The sequence below is a fragment of the Onychostruthus taczanowskii genome, unplaced genomic scaffold (genome assembly GCF_017590055.1).
Source record: "Onychostruthus taczanowskii isolate IOZ18803 unplaced genomic scaffold, ASM1759005v1 scaffold36, whole genome shotgun sequence".
Lineage (NCBI taxonomy): Eukaryota > Metazoa > Chordata > Aves > Passeriformes > Passeridae > Onychostruthus > Onychostruthus taczanowskii.
This window is the reverse complement of record NW_024501015.1, coordinates 6,911,320-6,934,182: the sequence shown is the minus strand read 5'-3', so window position 1 is coordinate 6,934,182 and position 22,863 is coordinate 6,911,320.

The following is a 22,863-nucleotide window of genomic DNA, read 5'->3' as shown; positions in this document are numbered from 1 at the left end:
AAGGCATCAAGAGTAGAAAAAAATACCTTTAACATAAATGAGATAATCAGCCCAGCCATTTCCCTTGCAAATCTAGGGAAAATAACGTACATTGTTTACATAATAATAATAATAATAATATACCTATTAATACTATATTACATATTATATTATACAACATGTTATAGATATTTTGTTTAGAAGTAGAGCACGCAGGTAATTACTCTCTCTGTTCCTCCCTTAACACATGAAGAGGAAACATTTTTTTCAGATTTGTCTTAAAACCTGAAGGCCAGAACTATCAATAGCCAGGGATTCTGATGTCTTAAGCTACTTAAGAGAAACACATAAAATCAAATATCTGTGCTTTCAAATATAGAACTAAATGCTAGAAGAGCTTGTTCAGTTGAGTTTGCTTGCTCCTTCCAATCTTAGCAGCCTTTCAGTTCCTTGTATTGATCATTATTTTCCAACTAAAGAATATTCACATATTTGACATGCAAGTTTCAAGTAATTTTAGCATGGCCAAGCCAACACAACCAATATTTAATCAGTTGTGTTACTGTTTATTTAAAAAATGCATGAGGTAACTCCCCCAATCACATAACTCATTACATAAATTCTACCCATTTAGAGAAGCACAAGCTATCCCCAAATGATCTTAAAATTTAACTTTAAAACCTCACTAGATATTCACAAAAAATATGTTTCCATTAATAGTTACCAAGAAATACTACAGATAATTGTAGTGAGATTATGATAATTCAAAGATACAGTCAGTGGAATAGAAGCATAGTTTTAATATCAGCAACACCAACAAAAGAAAAAACAAGCATTTTTCAATAACAAACATTAATGTTGACATTCTCAGGAAACTGGGGGGTATTCTTTGTAACTGAAAATAACTTTGGACCCTCATTTCCAGAAGTGCACTTCACTCCCACAGCACTGCAAACGCCTACAAAACTTCATCTTACATTGATGACTTCAGGTATCTGGACAAGAAACTAAGGCCAACCGAAAATGTGCCTGAAAATAACCAAATGGCTTTGTGGCTAAAATCAAATTACTTTTTGTAAGATCTTCCATTTTTAGTGAGGTGAGTTGTTAATAACATGAAAGAAAGAAAATTCAATGTACTCTTTATGCAACACAAAGTTTCCAGTGAGTGGAAGCACATCTTCAAACATAATGTCAGTAAAGTAATATGCAACAAATATATTCATGAGCTCCCAAAACACAAACAAACAAACACCAAAACAAAAACCTCTCACAACTATGATTTGTCTTCATTTGGGCACTTTCCTCCCTTTCTTCGTGCTCCCATTGTGCTCTAGTCAGAGAAGTTGTATTAGGGAAGCTTTTTAATCTTGGAGTACTCTATCACAAAAAATCACTTTAACATGGCCAGAACCACTAGAGTACTTAAACAGTTGCAGCTAAGTCCTTGATTAGTTCTGTTAAAACCAATGAGGAATGCATGAGCTTAAAATTAGTTTCCTGTATAAGTGCTCTAGAACAGGGTTGCAATTTCATCTCTTTCCAGTTTATCAGGCAATTCCTGCTTCTGGCATAAGATACCCAATACCTTCACCAAACAGTCTAAGTAGTAATGTCTTTTAGTACAACTTCCTCAGAAAAGAGGGAAAAAGTGCTCTCCTCCATAGCCTCAGTAATTTTATCTTTGAGAAAACTTTTAACTGTCGAAGGGGAAATTCTGAGCAACTTGCCTTTCTTTAAAATTTTACATGCCAATAAAAACCAGTTATTTAAAATTAATTTCTGTCTGATCAGAAAAAGATGATCTGAAGATCACCTTGCAGGACTTATCAGCAAGATGTGTCAAGTACCCCTTCATGCCCTGCTGTATTTGCAACACCTCTGAAGCCCAGTCCCTGCCATTCTTCCAGTTTGGCAGATGGAAAGGCAAGTCAAAGCAACATATGCTGGAGAACTAGCCAGCTAAAGCTTGAGCCTGTAAAGAACCAGCCCAGCACATCATCTTTCCCAGAGTTACTGGTCCATCTAATCAAACACAGCTGAATTTCAGAAGTCTCACTGAATGCAGCAGTAGAAAACAGTATCCCTTGGAAATACAATGATCGAAGAAGTAAGATTATTTATCATTGTTCTTTACAAAAGGAAGTTTTTTGGGAAGCAGCAGGAGGCTTTCTATACAAAAAAATCTTTCTTGATTGGCTCTTTGATATTAACAAAGGACTCTATTTCATCCTCAGTGCGAGCACATAGCTTCCCGTTAAGCTAAAAGAAGTTACACATGCACACAGGAGAATTTACAGCATCACCTCTTGCAATAGCATCCTCCAGTTTTCACAGGGCTCCACCTATGGTCACATTCTGAATGGAAAAAAAACTGACATTTTGAAGTTAAAGGCAGATGCTGTATCTGAAGGATGAAAAATCATGAAGCTGCTAGAGCTGATCAGCCCCAGGGTCTCAGTTCAGGCAAACCCTCTCTGCAGTAAGGTATATTTTCTATTTATTCATAAGCACATGCAATGGAAACAGAAGCTTGTAACTGGAGTCAGATTTTGACTTCATACATGACCTGAAAACCCAGTCCTTGCACTGAATAAGCAGAGGAATTCAGTATCATCTAATTTCTACAAATTTTGAAGATGAAAAGAGTACATGAGTTTAAGTAGGGCTGGCTGTGCAGCAATAGTTTCACCTTGTATAAATGTGAGATCCTCCAACACTAAAAAAGCTACAACCACACTACAGTGATAAAAATCTATGAAGGAATCATGGGCAACATTATGCTCAGGGAGGCCATACACCTCCACTTCCATCCTGCACAAATTTCCAAACCAGTTTTAGTATAATCATGTGTTTGTGACTCCACTGCTTTTCCTTCACAAAAAAAGGAAAAAAAAAATCACATGCTTCTGTACTAGGATTGCATTTTCCAAATAAAGCAAGTTATGGCTGAAATGCTGATTACCCAGAAGAAATCCTAACAAAAGCAAATGTCATAAACTATAACTGTATACTACACAATATATGTAGTTTCTCTGCAAATGCAGCCCTGGCCACGAGAACAGGAATGTCTTTGGAGTCCCATTACATATAGGAAGAATAAGATATTTATAAATGGGCAGTAGCTGCTTGTGCTCATTGTCCTGGGAGAGGCATATATATATTCATAACAGCTAGTGGACTTGAATAAGTTCCATGTATTTACTTTGTTTCAGAAGAATACAGAAGCTAGACCACAATCCAGGATTTAAGGCTCATCCAAACCACTGTCAGTTTTCATGTGAAGGAAAAAAATAATCCACAGTCAGTTAATACATAAAAGTACACACTCCATCCTGGAACACACTTTTGACAACTGTGTAGTGAATCCTTGATGGAACATACTATTTGGTATGACTCAAAATCTGTTTTTCTTGAGGGCACTTCCATGAATACACTCTCAATTACATAAATAATGTATCACTAGATATTTGAGAGGCTTTCGTTATTCAGAAATGTCTTCTTCTGTGAATAAGCACTTCAAAAAAATAATCCTTTTTTCTTTTGCCATTTCTTCCCTTTTGAATTACTAGAAGCTTGAGACTTAGGTATTCACAGAAGAGTTACATACTTTCTCTGCCCTGCAGTTGCATAAAAAATAAGAATTCTAAAAAAGAAAGAAAGAAAGGAAAAAACAACTCAAAACAGTCAAAATAGAAATTCAGACACAGGAGAGCTGTGGTCTATCAATGGAACCTTTGGTCCTAACAGTGCCTACAGTAACACAGAAAAGGAGGGCATACTATAAGGCACAAGCACAGAATCACTTGCCCATAGTACACTTGAGATTTTTTTCCATATAACTGTGTTTTAAATCACTGTGGTGGGATAGTCACCCTAACTTCTGTTACTGTATCTATTCTAATCAGCCATGTAAATGTCAGTTTTCCTTTTTGAATTTATGCATTTAGACCAACATATCTCGTTTGCCACAACTTCCCAAAGTTAATTATGCATTGTATAAAAAACGCCCACTCTGTTTAAATCAGTTATCTCCATTTACTGCCTTTCATTGTAGTTCTTTGTTCTTGCTGTAAGTTAAAGTGCATGATTTATTTATACACACCCCACCACTGGCTGCTCATCCTCTAACATAGCTATGCTGGTTTTATTTCTTTAAGTACCTTGATACATGAAATTCTTTCCAATGCCACAAAGCACTTCTGCCTATCCTGCAGTTCTTCTCTATTTTCATTCTATTTTCTTAGAAGTGACTAACAACAAAACAAATCATCTCTATTATAAAGCAATATGTTATAAAAAAGCAGTAACTACTAACTAGAAAATACGGTCATTGTTTTATAAAATTTTTTGTTAATTTCACCTTTTTATTTGGTTTGGTTTTTTTTCCTAGAGAGACAGACAAAAGCCAGCTTTTCAATTGCAGCAAATATACTTAATTTAATATTCAGCAACATGCAATTAGGTCAAATTATGTATTCAGAAGTTTTTACTTGGATTTGTTAGCTGCAAAACTTCATCGGCCACCACAGTGCCTGTTCCCTATGATTTGCTAGACATTCCCCTAGTGTTCCTCAGCCTTCCTCCAACTCATTTTCTATCACCTACAAATTATACCATCCGTTAATTCATCTTTTGAATTGCTACATAGAAGTAGCATTATTATCATTCATCCTACTACTCATATTTCTACATCTTCCTATTAATCTTCTGTGATGTCCGAGTTCCAAGTGTCCACGTGGCTCTGAGCATGGCACACACCCTGGAAGACAGCAAAACTTTTGAATTGCACTGTGCCACAACTCCTGCAGAAGGAGGAGCTCCACTAAGTGTGCCTCATGCTTCTCCATTCCATATTCTGAAATGTTTCTTACAGGAGAGCAGTTTTGGGTAAAAACTTTTTCAAAGTCTAGAGGAAAAAAAAAATTCTGACACAAAACAGTTGTCTGGATTAGCTTTAGCTGTACCTGTACCTACTTCATTATACCTAGCTGTAGAAAGGCTCATAACAACCTATTATATTCTATCGTGTTATGCACCTTTCTTTGCCATTTTTCCCAGGAGAATCCTACTCTGAACTGAGAAAAGGGCCACAGACGTCCTGTGATCCAAGCCTTTCAATAGACAGCAATACAACCAAGGAAAGGAGAGGTTATGCTTTGATACGAAACACCAAATTCTTACAATATTTCACTAAGCCTGTCTGGATGCTGCTTCCACCACCAACTGATACATTTTCTTTCTCCTCAGTCTTTAGCTGGGCAATCCAAAAGTGGGACAACAAGACAGCTCAAAATACTACATACAAATGAAGTTCACTCCTTTTGTTGAAAAGCCATTTGTCCCAATAGGCACTCTTCTAACCTCAAAAGCCTGCAAACAGCAATGCTTCTGAGTGCTCACATGCATCCCACAAACAGCTATCCATTTAAATGCCAGCTCACAAATGCACCTAAGATGTGTAAAGAAAGCACTTCCATTCCCAGGATTTCAGCAGGTTCTTTGGTACTCTAAGTCAGCCTACAGTCACATATTGCTTCATGGGGTCAGACACAATTTTATAGCACCAAGTGCTACATTTAGACTCCACTCTCACTACCTTTCTTTGTCTCTTTTTGAGGAGGGAATTTCTTCCACGTTTTCAAAAACAGTTTGTCCTTGGTTATTTTAGCTACTGTGTTTCTGTCTAAAATCATCAGAATCAATGATTCAGAAATACTTCTATAGGAATCTTTTTCTTCTAAAAGCACAGTATCATACTTTCATTTCTAATAACTTACAGCCTTCTAAATCTAAAATAGCTTTAAGCTATACGCACAGCTATAAGCCCAGCATCTGAATACATCCAAGGAGGTAATACATTTCACCTTTCTAGTACTTATTATCAGCAAGAGCTTTAAAGCATCACAAGTGTAGGCAGCAAACCACAAACATTACTGAAACTGAGAAGCAAAGCCATCCAGTAACTTAAAATGCAGACTGTGCAATCATAAAACACTTAAGAGAAGCAATTCTGAATTGAATATTTTAGAAAAAGAATGGTACATTATTTCATTTCTAGAGTGGATCAATATAGTAAAAAGGATGTAAAAGTCACAATGGCTGCAAATATGTAGCTTCCTTTCTTCCTTGCACTTTGTAAACACAGATTGGTCTTTCAGACTTCATCTAGTGAAATGCCTTCTCTCTGCCAGTCTTGGTCTGCAGTTTTTTTTGTGCTGCTACAACTTAACACTCACATCCTTAAATATTATCAGTACTGTGACTGTAAAGTAAAAATCTTAAAATGCATGACCTTTATGGACTAATAAAAATCAGAAAACAAAGTGCAGAACAAACACAGCCTTTTAATTTAATCCCGGCTTAAAAGTACTTGGAGACTAAAAGAACTGGTTTTTTAATTCTCTGGAGAAAATAAGGAAGTCTTTGTGCATTTGATTCCTGAACATCATTGTTGCAATTTCTGCAGAAAAATAATGGTTCCTTTTTCCTGCTATCTGCTAAATACAAAACGTGAATTATCTAAATGTGAACTATCTAATCTTCTGAAAGATGGACCTTAACCAAAAGTCTCCCTAAGTTTTCTTAATAACAAATTGCTCACAAGGATGTGGATCAGGTTTTCCAGCTGCCCTCCCAAGAAGCTGTTGTATCACGGGTTTGAAATTGCTCAGGACAGAGATACTGATTCTTCACAGCCTGCTTTCTGAGCACATACTGCAATATAGTTCTGATCAGATTGAGACAAGCAAACAGTTCCCTTTCCTTCAGCAGTAACAGTGGTTAAAAACTCATCCCCAAGTTCTCTGAAGAGTGTACAATATGGTATTGAACAGATCATTTCATTCTTCATTACTCAAAGGCATTTCAGCATGAACCCATTCCTACTCACAGACAGACTAAACTAAATGCACATTCAGCCCCACTGACATGAGCTGGGGCTTGGATCTCATCATCAACCACACACATTAAGTTCCCCCACCGAACATATGCTTTCTGAAATGGGCTTCAGTCAATTCATACATCAAGATGCTGAAAACAGAAGGGCACATTTGCTACATGAATAATGAGATAATGAAGATGCTGAAACATTACAAAAATACCACAAGCAGAGTTTATGCCCTGAAGCAGGCAATGGTCAATGTCCTAGCACAGGTTCTGCTGTGCACTTCTTGGGACTCCTCCAGGTAAAACCGCTTTCTGTCAGACCAAGCTCTTGGCTTGGTAGAAGTCTCACTCGTGTGCAAGCAATACCAACAGCAGAATAAAGAATTGGCAATAAATATATTGATCAAATTTTCAACCACCCAAACCACAATTTCCCAGATTAAAAAAAAAATGGCAACTTGTTAGTATAAATTTTCTTTCTTACACTTAAAAAACAAAACACTCCCACCACCTGCAAATTTCAGCTAAAGCCTAATGGTAGAGATGAACTTCCTATCACAATGAAACATCCTGACACCTAACTGCAGGATCCTTTAATGAAAGAAACAACAAAAGGATACCGTTTTCCAAGTTCTCCATTAAAAAAGGAAAAAGCTGATTACACCTGCAGGGAGTCAGCTACACTAACTCAAAGTACCTAAAATCTACCTAGGTCCATATTCCTATATATCAGGTTTAAGGAAAAGAGACAAATGAAAAAGCAGCCTCTGAAGTGCTTGCAAAAAAATTTGGGTCATACTGCTCAAGAACATCAGTTTCACCAAAAGTGAAAGATGATTTGAAAAGGAGAGGTTTTGTTACTTTGGAAGGCAAAACACTTTTGCATATGTAATACACAAAGTTCTAAGAGGCCTAGTGTGATCCAAAACTTAAGGGTTTCCTCTGTTTTATGTATAATAAAGTTAAGGTTTGTTTTATTTATGTTTTGTCTCTGGTACAGAGCAACAGTTCACAAGCAGAATAGTCTGTTGGAGAAGGCCATTTTCACACCTTAGGACAATGGCTTTGGTCTAATCAAAAGGAAATGTTACTTCCTAACATGATGAATTATCTTTTTTGACATAACAGACAGAAGAACCGTTGCTTCTCTCTGAGCTCAATCTTTATTTCATCGTCACTTTTATCAGATCAGTGCTGGTGGCAATACATCAAATGCTTAGAATTTCAATGAAATTGTCATTACAAAGGCTTTCAGGGGTTTACAAATTTTCTCTGGGCACAGAGCAAGACTAGGGTATGCAGCAGTCTGTCCACATTCCCTGCTCTCCTGATTTCCCGGGGGTGATCAGAGCAGGCTCTATGCTCACCATCTCATCCTGAGTACCACCCAGGTTATTTGGTGGTTTTAAGTGTCACTCACTGAGTGGGTGGCTTCATATTTTGTAGCAACTTGGAAAGGTCAACAGCCAGTTAGCAGCTATGAGTTGATAATAAAACTATACATACACACATATATGCTTCAACAACCTATGAAGTGTTTCCATGTTAGTCATGGTTATGTACAATACAAATTAGTTACAAGTTAGTTATATAAGCCATCTATGTTTATACTAAAAGTACATAAAAAAATACATAAAAATACAAGTAAAGACACACAAATGAAATATACAATATAATTCACAGTATTTTCTTACTACATGTAATCACATTGTTAGTCAAAAGAAGCCAAAAATTGAAAAGTCACATACTGGATATTTGATCTTTTAAAAATTACGTCTTGATGGTGCCTCCAATAATTCTCTACATAACTTTACCCATTTTTATTATTCTCAAAAAGTCCTTCCTCTCTTCATTTTAATATTAAAATTTATCAAATTTCAGTACCTGGTACCAGCGAGCTGACTTTGCAGGAGTACTTTACTGATAGCTCATCTTTTACACATATGTACTGCTCTGCAAACAAATAGAGCCAGAGGATGCTGAACCAGTTTTCTGAAGCTACCATTCCAGAAACACTACAAACAGCTAAGAAAAATATGGTTGCATAATTATTAACAAAACAATATGGAACCTGATCCAACGCATTAATGGTCCATAATGCTATTGAACAAGACTACAAGGGAGACACTTTACTTGCAGTTGCTTGTCAGACAATTACTCTCTGCTACTGTAATTCTTCATGTGCATACTTCCAAGGAAGACTCATGAACGCACAGGTTCATTAAGGGAATGAGAGAATCGATTGTAAAATGGAAAAGGCCGAGTGAGGGCATATTTCAAAGAGATGAATATGGTACACTCCATTATGTTGTAATCAGCCTCTCTCTTTCATCCTAAGAACTGTAATAGTCTATCCTAATCTTCAAGGAAAAAAAAAAAAAATTCTCACTGCCTGCATCATACCTTCATCCCAAATACAGTGAGGAATTCAAATGTGCTGCAGGCAGTTTCCATTTACCATGGTCTTTGGAGCAGACAGTATTGATGTTGCTGACCATTTTTCTCCTTAATAAGAAAAACATTCAAATGCTACTAATATTGCTGCCTTGGCAAACCACATTTTATAGATGGGACTTGCCCTGTACATGACACATAGAACATCAATCAAGGCTGAATTTTATTTCAATTTATTATGGTTGCTGTCTAAATGAAAAAATGCTTATATCGTTAAAATGTCTTACAATATAAATGTGCAAATGATGTAATCACCCATTTTGTGAGAAAATTCTGATTTTGATTAAAAATATCTACAGTTGAACATCTAAATATTTAATAAATGTGGGACAAAAAAACACAAGAGCATTAAGAAACCACAGTAATTGATATCTGGTGTAACATCATGGTTTTATGCTTGATAGCTTTTATCTTTAGAAGATGAGTTTATAAGGTATTCTTTTAAAATGGTAAGAGCTGCCTTTTTGTTCAAATCATAGAGAATAAATTACTTCAATCTTGACTTCATTCAAGACCTCACATGTGGTTTTTTTGAGTTATCAGTTATCACAGTTCTTTGCTTGCTATAGCCAGCTGTCTCCAGATTGAACCTGGTGGTCTGCAAAAGCCCTGCAAGCCTTCCCAGATACACAGCTCTGGACACCACACAATTACCAAAGGGCAGAAAGCAGCACCTTATAAGAAGAGAGACAGTACTCAATTCTGTAATTGACTGGAATTCACAAACCTGTCCCAACTATTGAGACAGAATTTAAGGCTTGGCAGAGTCCCACTGGCACGCACCACATGGGACGTCCCCAGGAGCTGGCTGAGATTCTGGCTCTCCCATCTGCTGCCTCCAGCATGGCACAAAGCAACACACCCAACATCATGTCCTTGCTGCAGGGAGCACTGCAGATCATCAGGTCAACCCAATGGCATTGAAAACTCATCTTCTCTCTGTATCATCAGCATACAGTTATTATACAAATACAGTACTTCTCCATTCATGAAAGCCAGATCCTTCTGCTGTGTTTATTTGACAATACTCCAAAGTCCAGAGCCTAAATGCAATGCATCAAAAAATGATAAACTGTTACAGACGTTCACAAGCACATTGAAGACCAGAAAGTAAATCCAAACAGTTTCTACCAGAAAATGAGTTAGCAGATTGGCAGGCAATTGATTCTCCCCTTCCACTGTGACTCCACCTGGAGTACAGTGGGCAGCTCCAGGGCCCCCAGCAGAAGGAGGCGGATAAGAGTGCTGGAGCACCTCTCCTGAAATGACAGGCTGAGACAGTTGAGGTTGTTCAACCTGGAGAAGACAAGTCTCCACAGAGACCTTAGAGCACCTTCCAGTACATAAAGGTGGCCTACAAGACGAATGGAGAGGAACTTTTTATAGAGACATGTGGTGACAGGACAAAGGGTGATGACTTTAAACAGAAAGAAGGCAGATTTAAATCAGAGGAAGAAATTCTTTACTGTGAGGGTGGTGAGGCACTGGAACAGGTTGCCCAGAGAGGCTGTGGGTGCCCCATCCTGGCAGTGTTCAAGGCCACGTTGGGCAGGGCTTTGAGCAGTGTGATCTAGTGGAAGGCATCTCTGCCCATGGCAGAGGAGGTGGAACAAAATGATCTTCCAGGTCCCTTCTAACCCAAACCATTCTGGGACTCCATGTTTTCCTTACTGGGACAAAAAGTATCTAAACCAGATATTGGATCCAACAAGCAAAAGACTGAACTGCAAAAGCAGTGGCTTAACAGTATTGAAGATGTGGTGAACAAATGCAGTACAGCTACACACTGCTGCCCTTTGTCATGCACAAGTCCCAGCATCTTTCATGAGAGGGAAACTCCTTGAAAGTTTCTGCCTTGCACAGAATTTTATCATAGCCAAGAATTGAGGAGCAATTTCAGCTTGGCCTTTAAAGAAAAAAAAAAAAGGATAAATGAAGGAAGTGTATGAGAGAGCTACATGACAGATAAGTGGACTTTCATAACATTGCATATTGTAAAGTTTGCCAGAATGTCTCGAAAGAAGAGTCAGTATCCTGGTTAAATCACATCCTGCTGCAGCTGTCCAACTTTATAGCTAAAATACTCCTATTAATTCCATTAAGCAATTACAGAAGGAAATACAAAATATTATTAAAAGTATGTTGGCTTTGTGCTTTTTTCAGATTTAATAATAGATAAAATACTCTCAACTTCAAAGAGTGATTTTTTTGTGTGTGTGTATTCACACCCTGGAGGCCACAAAGCAGTTGTCCTATGGAAATCCTACAAAACCTAAACTTCACTCTACATTTCTGAAAGACATTTTAGACAAGAAAGGAAGGATATTTTAGCATTTATGGAGCTGGCCTGACATTTAGGGAATCTCAATTTAATTTCCCTGTCTGCCAGACTTCCTTCATCATCCCAGACAAAGTAAATCATTTTCCTTTCCCTAGTTTCTCATCTTCAAAATGGAGAAGAACATTAAAGTACTTGAATCATGCAAGTTTTGAAAGACAAAATAATATCCTTTTCTTCTCCATTTTCATTTTTTCCATAGTTAGAAATTTACCTGAAAGCTCAATCTTTCAAAGGCTTCAACTGTGTGCTGTTTTGTTCTCAAAATCAACAAAACACACTATTTATAAGTAACACCCTTTGTATGTTGCAGATCTTTGTCACTGGAGAGTCTTCCATTTTAAAATGCCTACTCTGTGGTAAGAAAAGATATTGAAGAATGAGCACAGGGAAAGTTAATAAACAAAATGCATTCATGGCCCATTACTTCAAATAACTTTACTATATAAATAGTCCACTCATCAAATAATGGCCTCAATTAACATTTAAATCTCAGACAATGCATTTGTAATGTTCTGCAGGGATTAAAAGTACTGCATGAATATCACTATCCAGGAAGTGCCGCTACTCACAAGAGAAGTACTGACATATTTTCCACTTGATTAAAAACAGTTTCTAGTCTTTCCTCACCCTGCTTCTCTACTAGACCTCCTTGTCCTAGAAGGACCAAAAGAAAAGATAGGAGCTCTACATAGGAGCTCCCAATCTGCTGGCTGATGATGACCAGCCTTGCTTTTAAAGTCCATCAGCACACTAGTGCAGCCTTACTACAGAGGAGAAAACTAAGCAGTCCCTATGATTTTGTTAGGAAAGCAATGGTGGGAATTCCCTCATGTAACTGCATGCTTCAATCCTTTTTACAACAAGGTAGAAGAAAGCAAGCTTTTCACAGAACATTCTCAGTTGGAAGGGACCCACAATGATCACTAAGTCCAGCTCCTGACTCTGCAGAGGACACCCCAAGGGTCACACCCTGTGCCTGAGAGCACTGTCCAAACACTTCTGGAACTCTGTCAGGCTGATGCTGTGACCTGGGGAGCTGCTCCAGTGCTCATCCATCCACCTGGTGAAAAACCTTTTTCTAATATCCAACCTAGACGTCCCCTGATATAACTTCAGGACATTTCCCACAGGTCTGGTCACTGGCCACCAGAGAGAAGAGATCAGCTCAAAAAACCCAAAAAAAAAAAAAAAAAAAAAAAAAAACCACCAAGTTAGCACTGCCACCACCAGAAGCAAACACAACGGAAGAGCCTGACATTATGTGGACACTGCGACAGTGACAAGCACTACAAGAGCCTCTGAGATGCCTGGATGCTTGCTACTTGGTATATCTAAATGTGAAAGACCTCCCTTCACTCAGCCATCTTGCTGCTAATGGTGAAAGAGAGTATCTTTGTAATATGTGGTTGCTTTTATCCTGCAACACAATGACTGAGCGTTGATGAGAAGATAACCGAGTTCTCAAACACCAACAAAACACATTCTAACAATGAATGCCGCATTCAAGGTGTCATTTTAGAAACTGACTTCAGTACATTCAGATTTTTTTTGTGTCCTGTGGGTTTGACCTGAGTTCTAATGAAATTAACTGCTAGAAGAAACCAAGCCATTACAAGCTACCAGATTTCAAGGCATGATGCAAAATCTGCTGAAAAAGTCAACGGATGCTTCTGCTAGAAGTCAAAAAGGAGGAAGGCCAGAAAGCTCCTGGAAATCTAAAATGGACCTCATTGTGCTTTGATGGCGAAGTGACAGAATAATTGAAAAAAAATATTAAGAGTTAACCTACAACAGAGATCTAAATATAAAATCCTGCCAAGACCCATTATTCTCAAAATGTATTTTAAGTCACGTTAGGACTTCTGCCTGTGGGCTCATCTAAGGCATAAAAAAGCCCAAAACAATCCAATGAAAATGAAACATCCAAAAAAATAAAACTGCTTCTCAGCCATTATTTTCCTCACAAGTATTGTCTTATTTTAAATTTATTGCTAATACAGTATGTGAGCAGTTGTCCTTAATAAGCTCTGTATACATCCAAGAAAAGTGCATACACTGACAAAGATGCTTCTAGTTCTGCACAACACATGGCTTTTTTTATACGGTATGTTCTCTCTTGAAAACTACTCCCTCACAAAATGAAAATTCAGCAGAAACTCTAATAGCTTTCATATTTCAGTCTAATAGGTAGCATGGCATTGCACTGCCACCCACCTTTGCTACAATATTGCACAGCACATTTAACAGACATTCGCTTCCTTCACTCAGTCCTTATGTGCAGCTTCTGCAGGACCTTAGTATTAACATTTAACAGAGTCTATGAGCATAAAGCACATTTATGAACACCTGCTAGAACATTTTATTTGCCTTAAGAGTTTTATTATAACTGTTAAATTTTCTTGCTATGCTTTATGGGCCAAATCCTGGTCCAGTTTTAGCCTCAACTCCCATTGACTTCAACAGCAAGCAGATTTGATTGTATGTGGGTTTCCATACCAATTCAATACAGCTTTAAAGAAAATGGGATCACTGGTAAGCACAATACTGGATAGAAAAAGCCAGCACTTAGCAGCTCGAAATATCCACTGAACACAGCCTTCAAATAAAATTGAATAAACAAATAAACACCACACTCACAAGTCTGTAACCTCCACACTGCATTACAAAACCCAACTAACCCTGAGGCCAGAAGCACAAGGTATGCAGGTATCCCATCCACAAATGGCTTGGTGGGATGTACTACCAGACCACTCACTGATGCTCCTGCCACCAAAATTTGGTTGTCTGTATGAAAGCCATCAAAGGCCAGAATGCAGCCATGTCAGCGTTGGTCACCTCTGACACATCCAGACAGTCACAGCCCTCTTCAACAACCCAAGATAGGCTGGAACAAACCATGAAGAGGCAAAAGTTGTAGCTGATGAACAAGAGCCCGAGGAGGATGTTCCAGAGGAAACCATGCCAGAAGTCTGACTGTTCCAAAGATGCTCTCCACAACTGATGATCTTTACCATCTTACTGGAGATGCTCCTAACACCTCTGTGAGGCTGTTAGGAACATTCTGACTACACAGAAGCAACACAGCTCCTCATAGCTTAGAGAAAGATAGTAAGAGAGGACTCCAGGAAGTCCACATGGAACTCCTCTAAGAAAATTTAACCTCATTTGAAATTACTTCAGAGTTTGCTTTGCCCACTGCTATTAAAGGTCCAAAAATAGTAAGGCAGCTAGCAAAGCACAGAAAATATGGCAATGCCACATCTGTTTCACAAAAGCTTGACAGTAAATGCTTGATTCAAAGCATACTATTAAGCCCCCCAAAAGTCAAGCAATTATAAAAATGAAATTATAGACACAATGATGAATGACGACAAACGAAGTGTTAACAGATCTAGCACCATACAAAAAAAATATTGATTTTCTCTGATTACTACTTAGGTGATCAGAGTGTATGAGGTCCTAGTTGCCTGCTTGCTCTAGATTTTATTAATGCTTCAATATCAGACACCCAATTTGGAAATCAATGCTTACTTCATCATTTTTCTCTGAAGGATCCTATTATTCACAATTGATTTAACAGAAATGAAAGGCTTACCATTAACAAGACCCAGCTGCTGACACTTCTTAGATGAATTATTGAACTCCTAAGAGTGAATTAACTTAACCATCACCAAGACTTATTGTCTGATGTTTCTCATACCAAAGTCAGTGTATTTATAATTACAGAACCAAGTAGTAGAAAGTAACTCTTTTGCTGCCTCCTCCAACACCACATACACCAAGTAAAAATTAAGATTTGTAAAGACAAAAATATGAGTTATGCTCCACATTCAGTCACTTGGAGCGTAGTCTCTAACTGCCTTTCGACACTCTGAATCTTCATTTATTTCTAAAACTCATAGGCCATTTCAAGGTTCAGAAAGAAGAAATCCAATTTATGGCAAGTTACATCTTCTGTCAATGAGATTACTACAGTCCAAGCTCCCTAGGGCTGATCATGCCCTGCCAGAAAGCCTACAGAAGACTATTATTAATTCCCTTTAGGCACCTTATGAATTGAGATAAAAGTAACAAATATTATGCTACTGCAAGTAGAAGCAGTACTACCAGTCCATGGCAAAAGCAGTGTAAATGTGCAACGCAAGAGGCCGATGTTGAAAACCTGCCATCTGAGCCACGGGGCTCAGAACTTAAATTCATCATGCCCATTTTCCAGTCTAGGAAGTACTATACATCACCCAAGGTGAATTCAGTTCCTCAAATAAGGGCTTTGGTTCTGCAGAACGAAAAGTTCAGTACCAAAAAAAAGCAGGTTTGGAAGGGCAGATGATCACACCAGCCTCTACGCAATTCCCTATACAATTCCCAAGCAGGTACACCGCTAATAACGCTCTTCACGAGTCATCCTTGAGAAGTGGCAATAAAAACCCTGAGTGCCAGCACACTGCCCAGCTGCACTGATCTACAAACACATCAGTGTCACGAGCACAGGGCTGTGCTAGGCAATACAATATCCTTCAGCCACTGACAGCAGCACCACAGCTGCCTGCTGACACAGCCAGAGCAACTGCTCAGCTGTCAAAACCAGTGAACATTTCAGGTCTTAGTAGACTTTTTGCTAATTTGTACTACCTGGCTGAATATGCCTTCAAAATGCTAGAATGGCCACTGCTTTCTCCTTCAGCATTCATCACACTTGCAGAGGTCAGCTTGACTGTACTTACCTCTGCAACTGCTCTGAAGCACAAGAGCAAGTTCAGAGTCCAGATGCAACACATTTGGGAAGTCTTCTGGATTAATAACACAATTTTTTGCTTCCTTTTCATTCCACAGAATGGTGACATAACAGACCTGTTTATCCTTTTCACACAAGCTGAAAGTCAACAACTGTCCAAAATCACTAGAGCCTCTTCTCAAACCTCTCAACGGATTTGAGTGCTTTCACACTGCTAGAGGCAAAACACCTGGGCCTTTTGTACCAGGGTTAGTATGTGAGGAAGATAGTCTTGGAGCAAACCAATCACTTTTTGAATACTGTATTTCCCTTTCCCAACCCCTGTTTTAACTCCTATCTTACTGAAATTAACCTTAAAATTCTGCTTCAGACAAACATTTAAAAATTAAGAAAAATGCATGGGAAGCAAAGAAGCTTGACAGACAGAGTCTCCAAGATCACAGGAGATCATTTCCTACATTAGGAAAACAGGCCAAAATCATGAAATTATGATTATTTTTAAAATATTTAGGTATTTAAAATTTTCAGTCTGCCTCTTGTCTACAGAATAACACTTTTGAAATGGAGGGTGGTTGGCCATAACTGAAACCTGCTTAAATTTGATATCTGCATAAAACATATCTCAGCAAGTAGGTTGTAACAACTTTTTTTAAAAAGACATGGACCTTGGCAGATTTCCTGCTCTTCTTACACTCATTTCTTCCAATACTTCCCACATTGTGAAATAACTCTTAATGCTATAAAGACAGTGCAGACTGCAAAAATTGGTCCTAGTGGTTCCAATGGGAGTGACGTGGTCAGAATTTGGCATTCAACAAAGTTTCCATTTCTACATAGGTTTCATTTATTTTTCAGTTTAAAAATAACACCATATTTTGGCATGTAACTAGAGCTACTCCTGCAACTCAGAAGAAATAACACTGCTGGCAAGCCTCAAATCTGTTCCAAGACAAAAAACTGTGTTGGCAGAACTTTTTCTAAAAGTTCTTTTTGACTAGAGGCAGAATTCAACACCAGCACAAATGGAGAAACTTCAGTGAAAACAGTTATGTTACACATTAAGTTTATATAATGCAAATATATTTAGCTGACATGGAATTTAAATTCTTCTGAACCAATTCTGTTTATCTTTTACACGTACATAATAACTTAGCACCAAATTCTATAATCATTCTTCTGTGAATACTCTTTTCCCTCCTACATAAATGGTACTGTGCTATTTACAAAGTACCACAACCATGCCACACATTTTTTAACGTAAGAGTTATCCAATTAGGATGTGGTGAAATTAAAGCTGCAAGATCTATATTCCTGCATCAATTACAGGCACAGAAGAAAATAACATAAATCTGACATTTCACAACTTCTGAGGGTTTGATTTTGCAACCTACTTTCTAAAATACCTTTTTTGCACGTCATACCCAAGGATTTTTTTAGAGCATGAATACAGTTAACCAACGTGCAGTGGTGCTTCATCAACAGAGATCACAGCAAGATTTGACTCCCAACTCCACTATAGCACAGACAACAATGAAAGCATTCAAGTACCTAGACAAAGATGCCCATGCCCCTTGGATATTCAGGATATAGCTGGTTGATGGATGGGACAAAGTACCTACAAGGAAACCTGTACTATTTTAGATTAGCTGTTGAAAAAAACTGAATTGAGTTCTTCTTGCCAGAGAGAGGGAGAAAGTTACATGACAGTGGTATCAGGCTGCTTCAATCCTCTTGAAGAAAAGGCAAGACAAAGCTTAAATATGTAGATATTTCTAAAGCCAAGTTCTAAGCACAGCTTGTTTATTCTACCCTACATACAGTTGACTTAACTCTAAATACAGTTGTGTGAGTATTGCATTGAACATCCTCGGTGTTTTGCCTTTTTGTCAAGCTATGCTTTTTTTTACATTTTGTTATACTGTCACAGAAGAAAAAAATGATAAAGAGACCTAGACTGAATTTATTTACCTTCAGATTCTTAAGAATTTTTATCCAATGCATCACAATTCATGAACTGCTTCACATAATTCAACTAAGCACATGGAGTAGAGGACCTTTAAAAGTCCCTTCCAACCCAATCTATCCTATGATTTGCAACACTTGATTGTACGAGTCAGTCTGCCTATATGGAAGGTATCTTTTCAATAAAATATACCACTTTAAATGCCCACTGACTTAAAACAATTCAACAAATAAAAAGAAAGGTAAGAGGTGATTCCTACGAGATGTTCAGACCACAAAATAATGCAGTTAATTTAACCACCAATATAATTAATACAATGTATCAATACAATTAATACAAATACACTTAGAACTCCAAATAAACTTAATATGCTTTATATGTAAATAAAAACTAAATAGAATATGAACCAAACTTGAAGTCTGGAATTCCAGCCAGCAGTCTCATTGATAATAAATTACACAAAATTTTCAGCGTAGTGTACCTAAGAATTGATGTCACAAAAATCATCAGGCCTTCAGAAATTTATGGCAAATTTGCCACCAAGTGCAGGAAAACACATTAATCATCTTTTTATTTCCACTGTAGAAATGTACTAGAGGTGTTTCAGAAAGACTTTGATTTTCAAAAATAAGTGGTCTCTTTCTTTCCATACATTACCAAGTCTAACAGAGGCACATTTTTATTTAGGCTAAATAATGCCTTATGGGATACACTTAGGAGGAGGAAAGGAGGACATGCAACTGGCATTTGAGACATATTGCCAGTGCAAAGCTGCCAAAAGCACACAGCAGGGAGCATGTTTTGGCTATCCATGAGCAGAATAAGCATGCACTCTTTAACCACTGCCAGCTGGCATTTGTTTCCAAATACAGAATGCTCACTAGGCAGTTTGGAGACTGGACATACTCCTAACCTTAACTATGCTCCCATAAAAACATGATGCTGAGATACCTCATTAACCATGCCTCTCTCTTAGCTGACTGCCAAATGAGAAAGACTGAATGACAAACAAAAAGGATACATTTCTCCCTATGCACGAAAAAGTACTTAAAGAATATCCTAACATACTCAAGTGTTTACAGCAGAAGAAAGATTTTAAGAGTGTTGGAAGAAAATTCTGCCAGAATCTCAAAAAGCAGAAACACTGCCACTCTCTATTGCACAAAGAGAAAAAAAGTGAAATCCAGAGACACAGAGTACCAAGAAAACATAGCAATGTATAGAAAGAGTGGCTGGCACTGTGATTATAAACTGCACTATCATGTTTAATACAACCTCTAGCACTCCTCACAACAGACGCTCCCTGCTTTATGTGCTGGGGCAGATTTGTGGGTAGAAGATTAATGTCCCCCTCCATCTGTTAATGACTATATAGGTCCCCCGGGCTTTGCACCAAGGGTACTTTGCCCTTAGGATGGAACAAGAAATGGGAATGTGTTTGTTACAACATGCACTTACTATTTCCAGCAACACCAGCAATTGCTAGATGTGTATATTATTTCAACTTTATCTACCAAAAACATATTTTATCATGGTAGCTCAACTGTGATTCCAAGTAGATTTTCAAAGAGATCAGTTAAAAGGAGAACAAACCAAAGTGGGGGTGGGGCACTTTTCACTTTCAAAGTGCTTTCCTGACACACAGAGCCTGCATCAGTATTTGCCCTGTAAGTGCTCTATTCATTTAACTTTGCACTAGAATTTCAAAGTGATTCCACTTTTTGGATTTCCCTTTCTCTGTCACTGATAGCCTGCTGTCATGGAACTTGGAAGGAAGAAATGTACCAGAGACTGCCATGCAAAGGAGAGGGCACTAATTAAAGTCTTCCTTTCCTTCAGGGTGTTCTGTCAGTGGATTTTAACTTACCCCTGTTAACTGTACCTTTCCTCCTGAGACCTGGAGGCAAGTCAGAAGGAGTTTGACACCAGCACAGTCTTCATGGACCTAAGCCAGTTTGATATCCTGGAAGAATACAGGGGAAAAACAGTTACAAAATTAAGTTCTAAAGGAATGAGGCAATCATAGTCACCATGAGAAAGAACCATGATACTCAGAAACATGATACAGAACCATGAGCAAAATCAGAGGTCTTAAGAGTATCTCCAACATCCACAAATGAAAAATCAAAACCAGAGTGTTGCTTCACTGAAGTCTCCAAATGTGGTGTCTCAGGTTTGTTTCATGCTTCCTTTCTTCCTTTTCCCACCCCTATCTGTTGCAACACTGACCTCAATTCCATCTCAAGGAAGAAATAGTTATCCCTGCCAAAATTCCCTGTGAGAACACCAAAGGGAATTCCAGGGGCAGTCAACCATGTTTACATTAACACCAAGCATATTTAATTAACTTCTCCCAGTTTACCTAGCTTAACTTTGGAAAAAGCTGGAACACCTTTGCAGCTGAACCATCAACATAAGAATACTCTAGCTGCTTTTTAAAAAAGAGAAATGCAATTTCAGCACATGACTTCTACCAATCCTTTGATCTAACTGGGCATTGTTTCTCTCAAACCATTCCTGCCCAACAAGAAAAGAAGGACAAGACCATAGTCAAAAGGGGAAAAGAAAGAAAAATGGAAAAGGAATTGCTCAGTACTGTCCTTCATCTTCAGCAGAGAATTTCCTGGTCTCAAATGCTACCACAGTGAAGAAACTGCAGCCACTAAAGACAACTTTTTTCCCTCTATATCTGCAGCAGTACAAAACAATGAGTGTTGAACTAACAAAGTGCTCTGCCTGTCTAGGCCTTGGTGCTCATAATATTATTCCGAAAACATTTCTCTACTGGCTTCCCAAATAAGGAAATACTCCAAATCAAAGATACACACTTCATGTTGTTAAAATCAATTGTAAAACACAACCAAAAATCCAGCCTGATTTGTATATATTTTGTTTCTGTAACACAATATTGTTAGAATCAACAAAGCTGCTCCCAGATTTCTCAGCTGAATCTAGCGATATTTAGCATTTTTCTAATGCTTCCTCAACAAGGCATGCATTTCATCTTTCATTTGAAAATTAAAGGAATCATCTTTTCCTTTAATCTGTGTACAATACAGGAAAACACATTCTGAGTATGATTTAAATACATAAAGCAGGTAAAAAGGGATTCACTGATAATATTTCTTGATAAAGCCCTTCTCAGGTCCTTTTGGAAGTCTGACTTAGAGATGAAAAGTTTGAAACTCAATGCTAAAAAAAAACCAATACAGATATACAGTTAAGAATATTAAAAGCAAAAGCACGAGGAAGGTAAGGGACAGAGCAAAGAGCTGCAGTTTCCCTTTCCTGTAGGGAGTACAAGATAGCACAAGACAGTGCATCTCCTGACTGATACTCCTTTGAGCACCAGCTTGCTTTCCTCAGTGTGCCTCCTCAATTGCCATCCCATGGCCTGCACAGGTAGGCAGCCCCTGGAGAGAAAAGCCACTGAAGTCTGTGCATCCTACGGAGCACTGACAGCAATCATTCAAGCTTTTATACAAGCCCCTGTACCTCTGCAGAAAGGCTGCTCTCAATCTGGCCTCCAGAGAAAACACAGCAGCCTAGATTGATAACATCTACTCACACTGCTGCTGATTAGACATAGACTGTCTCTGACAGCCTTTCCAAAAAGCTGAACAGGAGTCTGAGCCACAGCTAACATATTTAACTCAGCTACTGGTAAAACACATTTAATGTCAATTGCAAAAAAGCCCCAAACATATCTGTTTGGGGGAAGAGCAAGGGAGTTACTGTTGCTTATTTGTGGAGAAGAGGGGAGCAATGCATCATGTCTGCACACATACATAGACAGCCTTATGTCACACATAGGTACAGGATAACAAACACAGCTTGTCCTCCACTACAGAATTTTCCACTTTGAACATATAGACATCAATATATAAAGTTCTGGTTATTTCCGTGAGATACCTTTTGAATGAAAAACGCTGGAAGGATTACGACTCATGTTACATAGATTCTTTGGTCACCACTAACTCAAGGACAAATTGAAGTCTGAAGGCCAAATCTATGGGGATCTGGTGACATCACTAAGACCTCACACAGATGCCTGAGACAACTAGTGCTGGTATTTTGCCCACCTTTGCATCAAGTTAGCTCTGAGAAATTACTCAAAAAACAGTCAAACATGATGCCACAACTAACAAGAGTGAGCAACTCCATAAACAGAGAGTACTCTCATCACATCAGGAACAAAGGACATGTGAACAATCAATCCTAGAGATCTTCAGTAGCCATTCTGTCAGAAAAAAAAAAAAAAAAAAAAAAACCCAGTATTTTTATCCAAGTATAAGAGTCATCAAATTTAGTATGTTACACACCTTCCCAGATTGTGAAGAGTTCATCAATAGTACCCACAGCCAAGTCCAGCAAAGTCTACCACTTGACCTGTGTCACATTTATTTGTCAGAGCTATTCTCAACACACAGCAGCAAGACTGTGACTAGTCAAGAAAGCAGCAGCCCTTTGCCCAACAGCATAAACTTCTTCCTTTGCACGTGC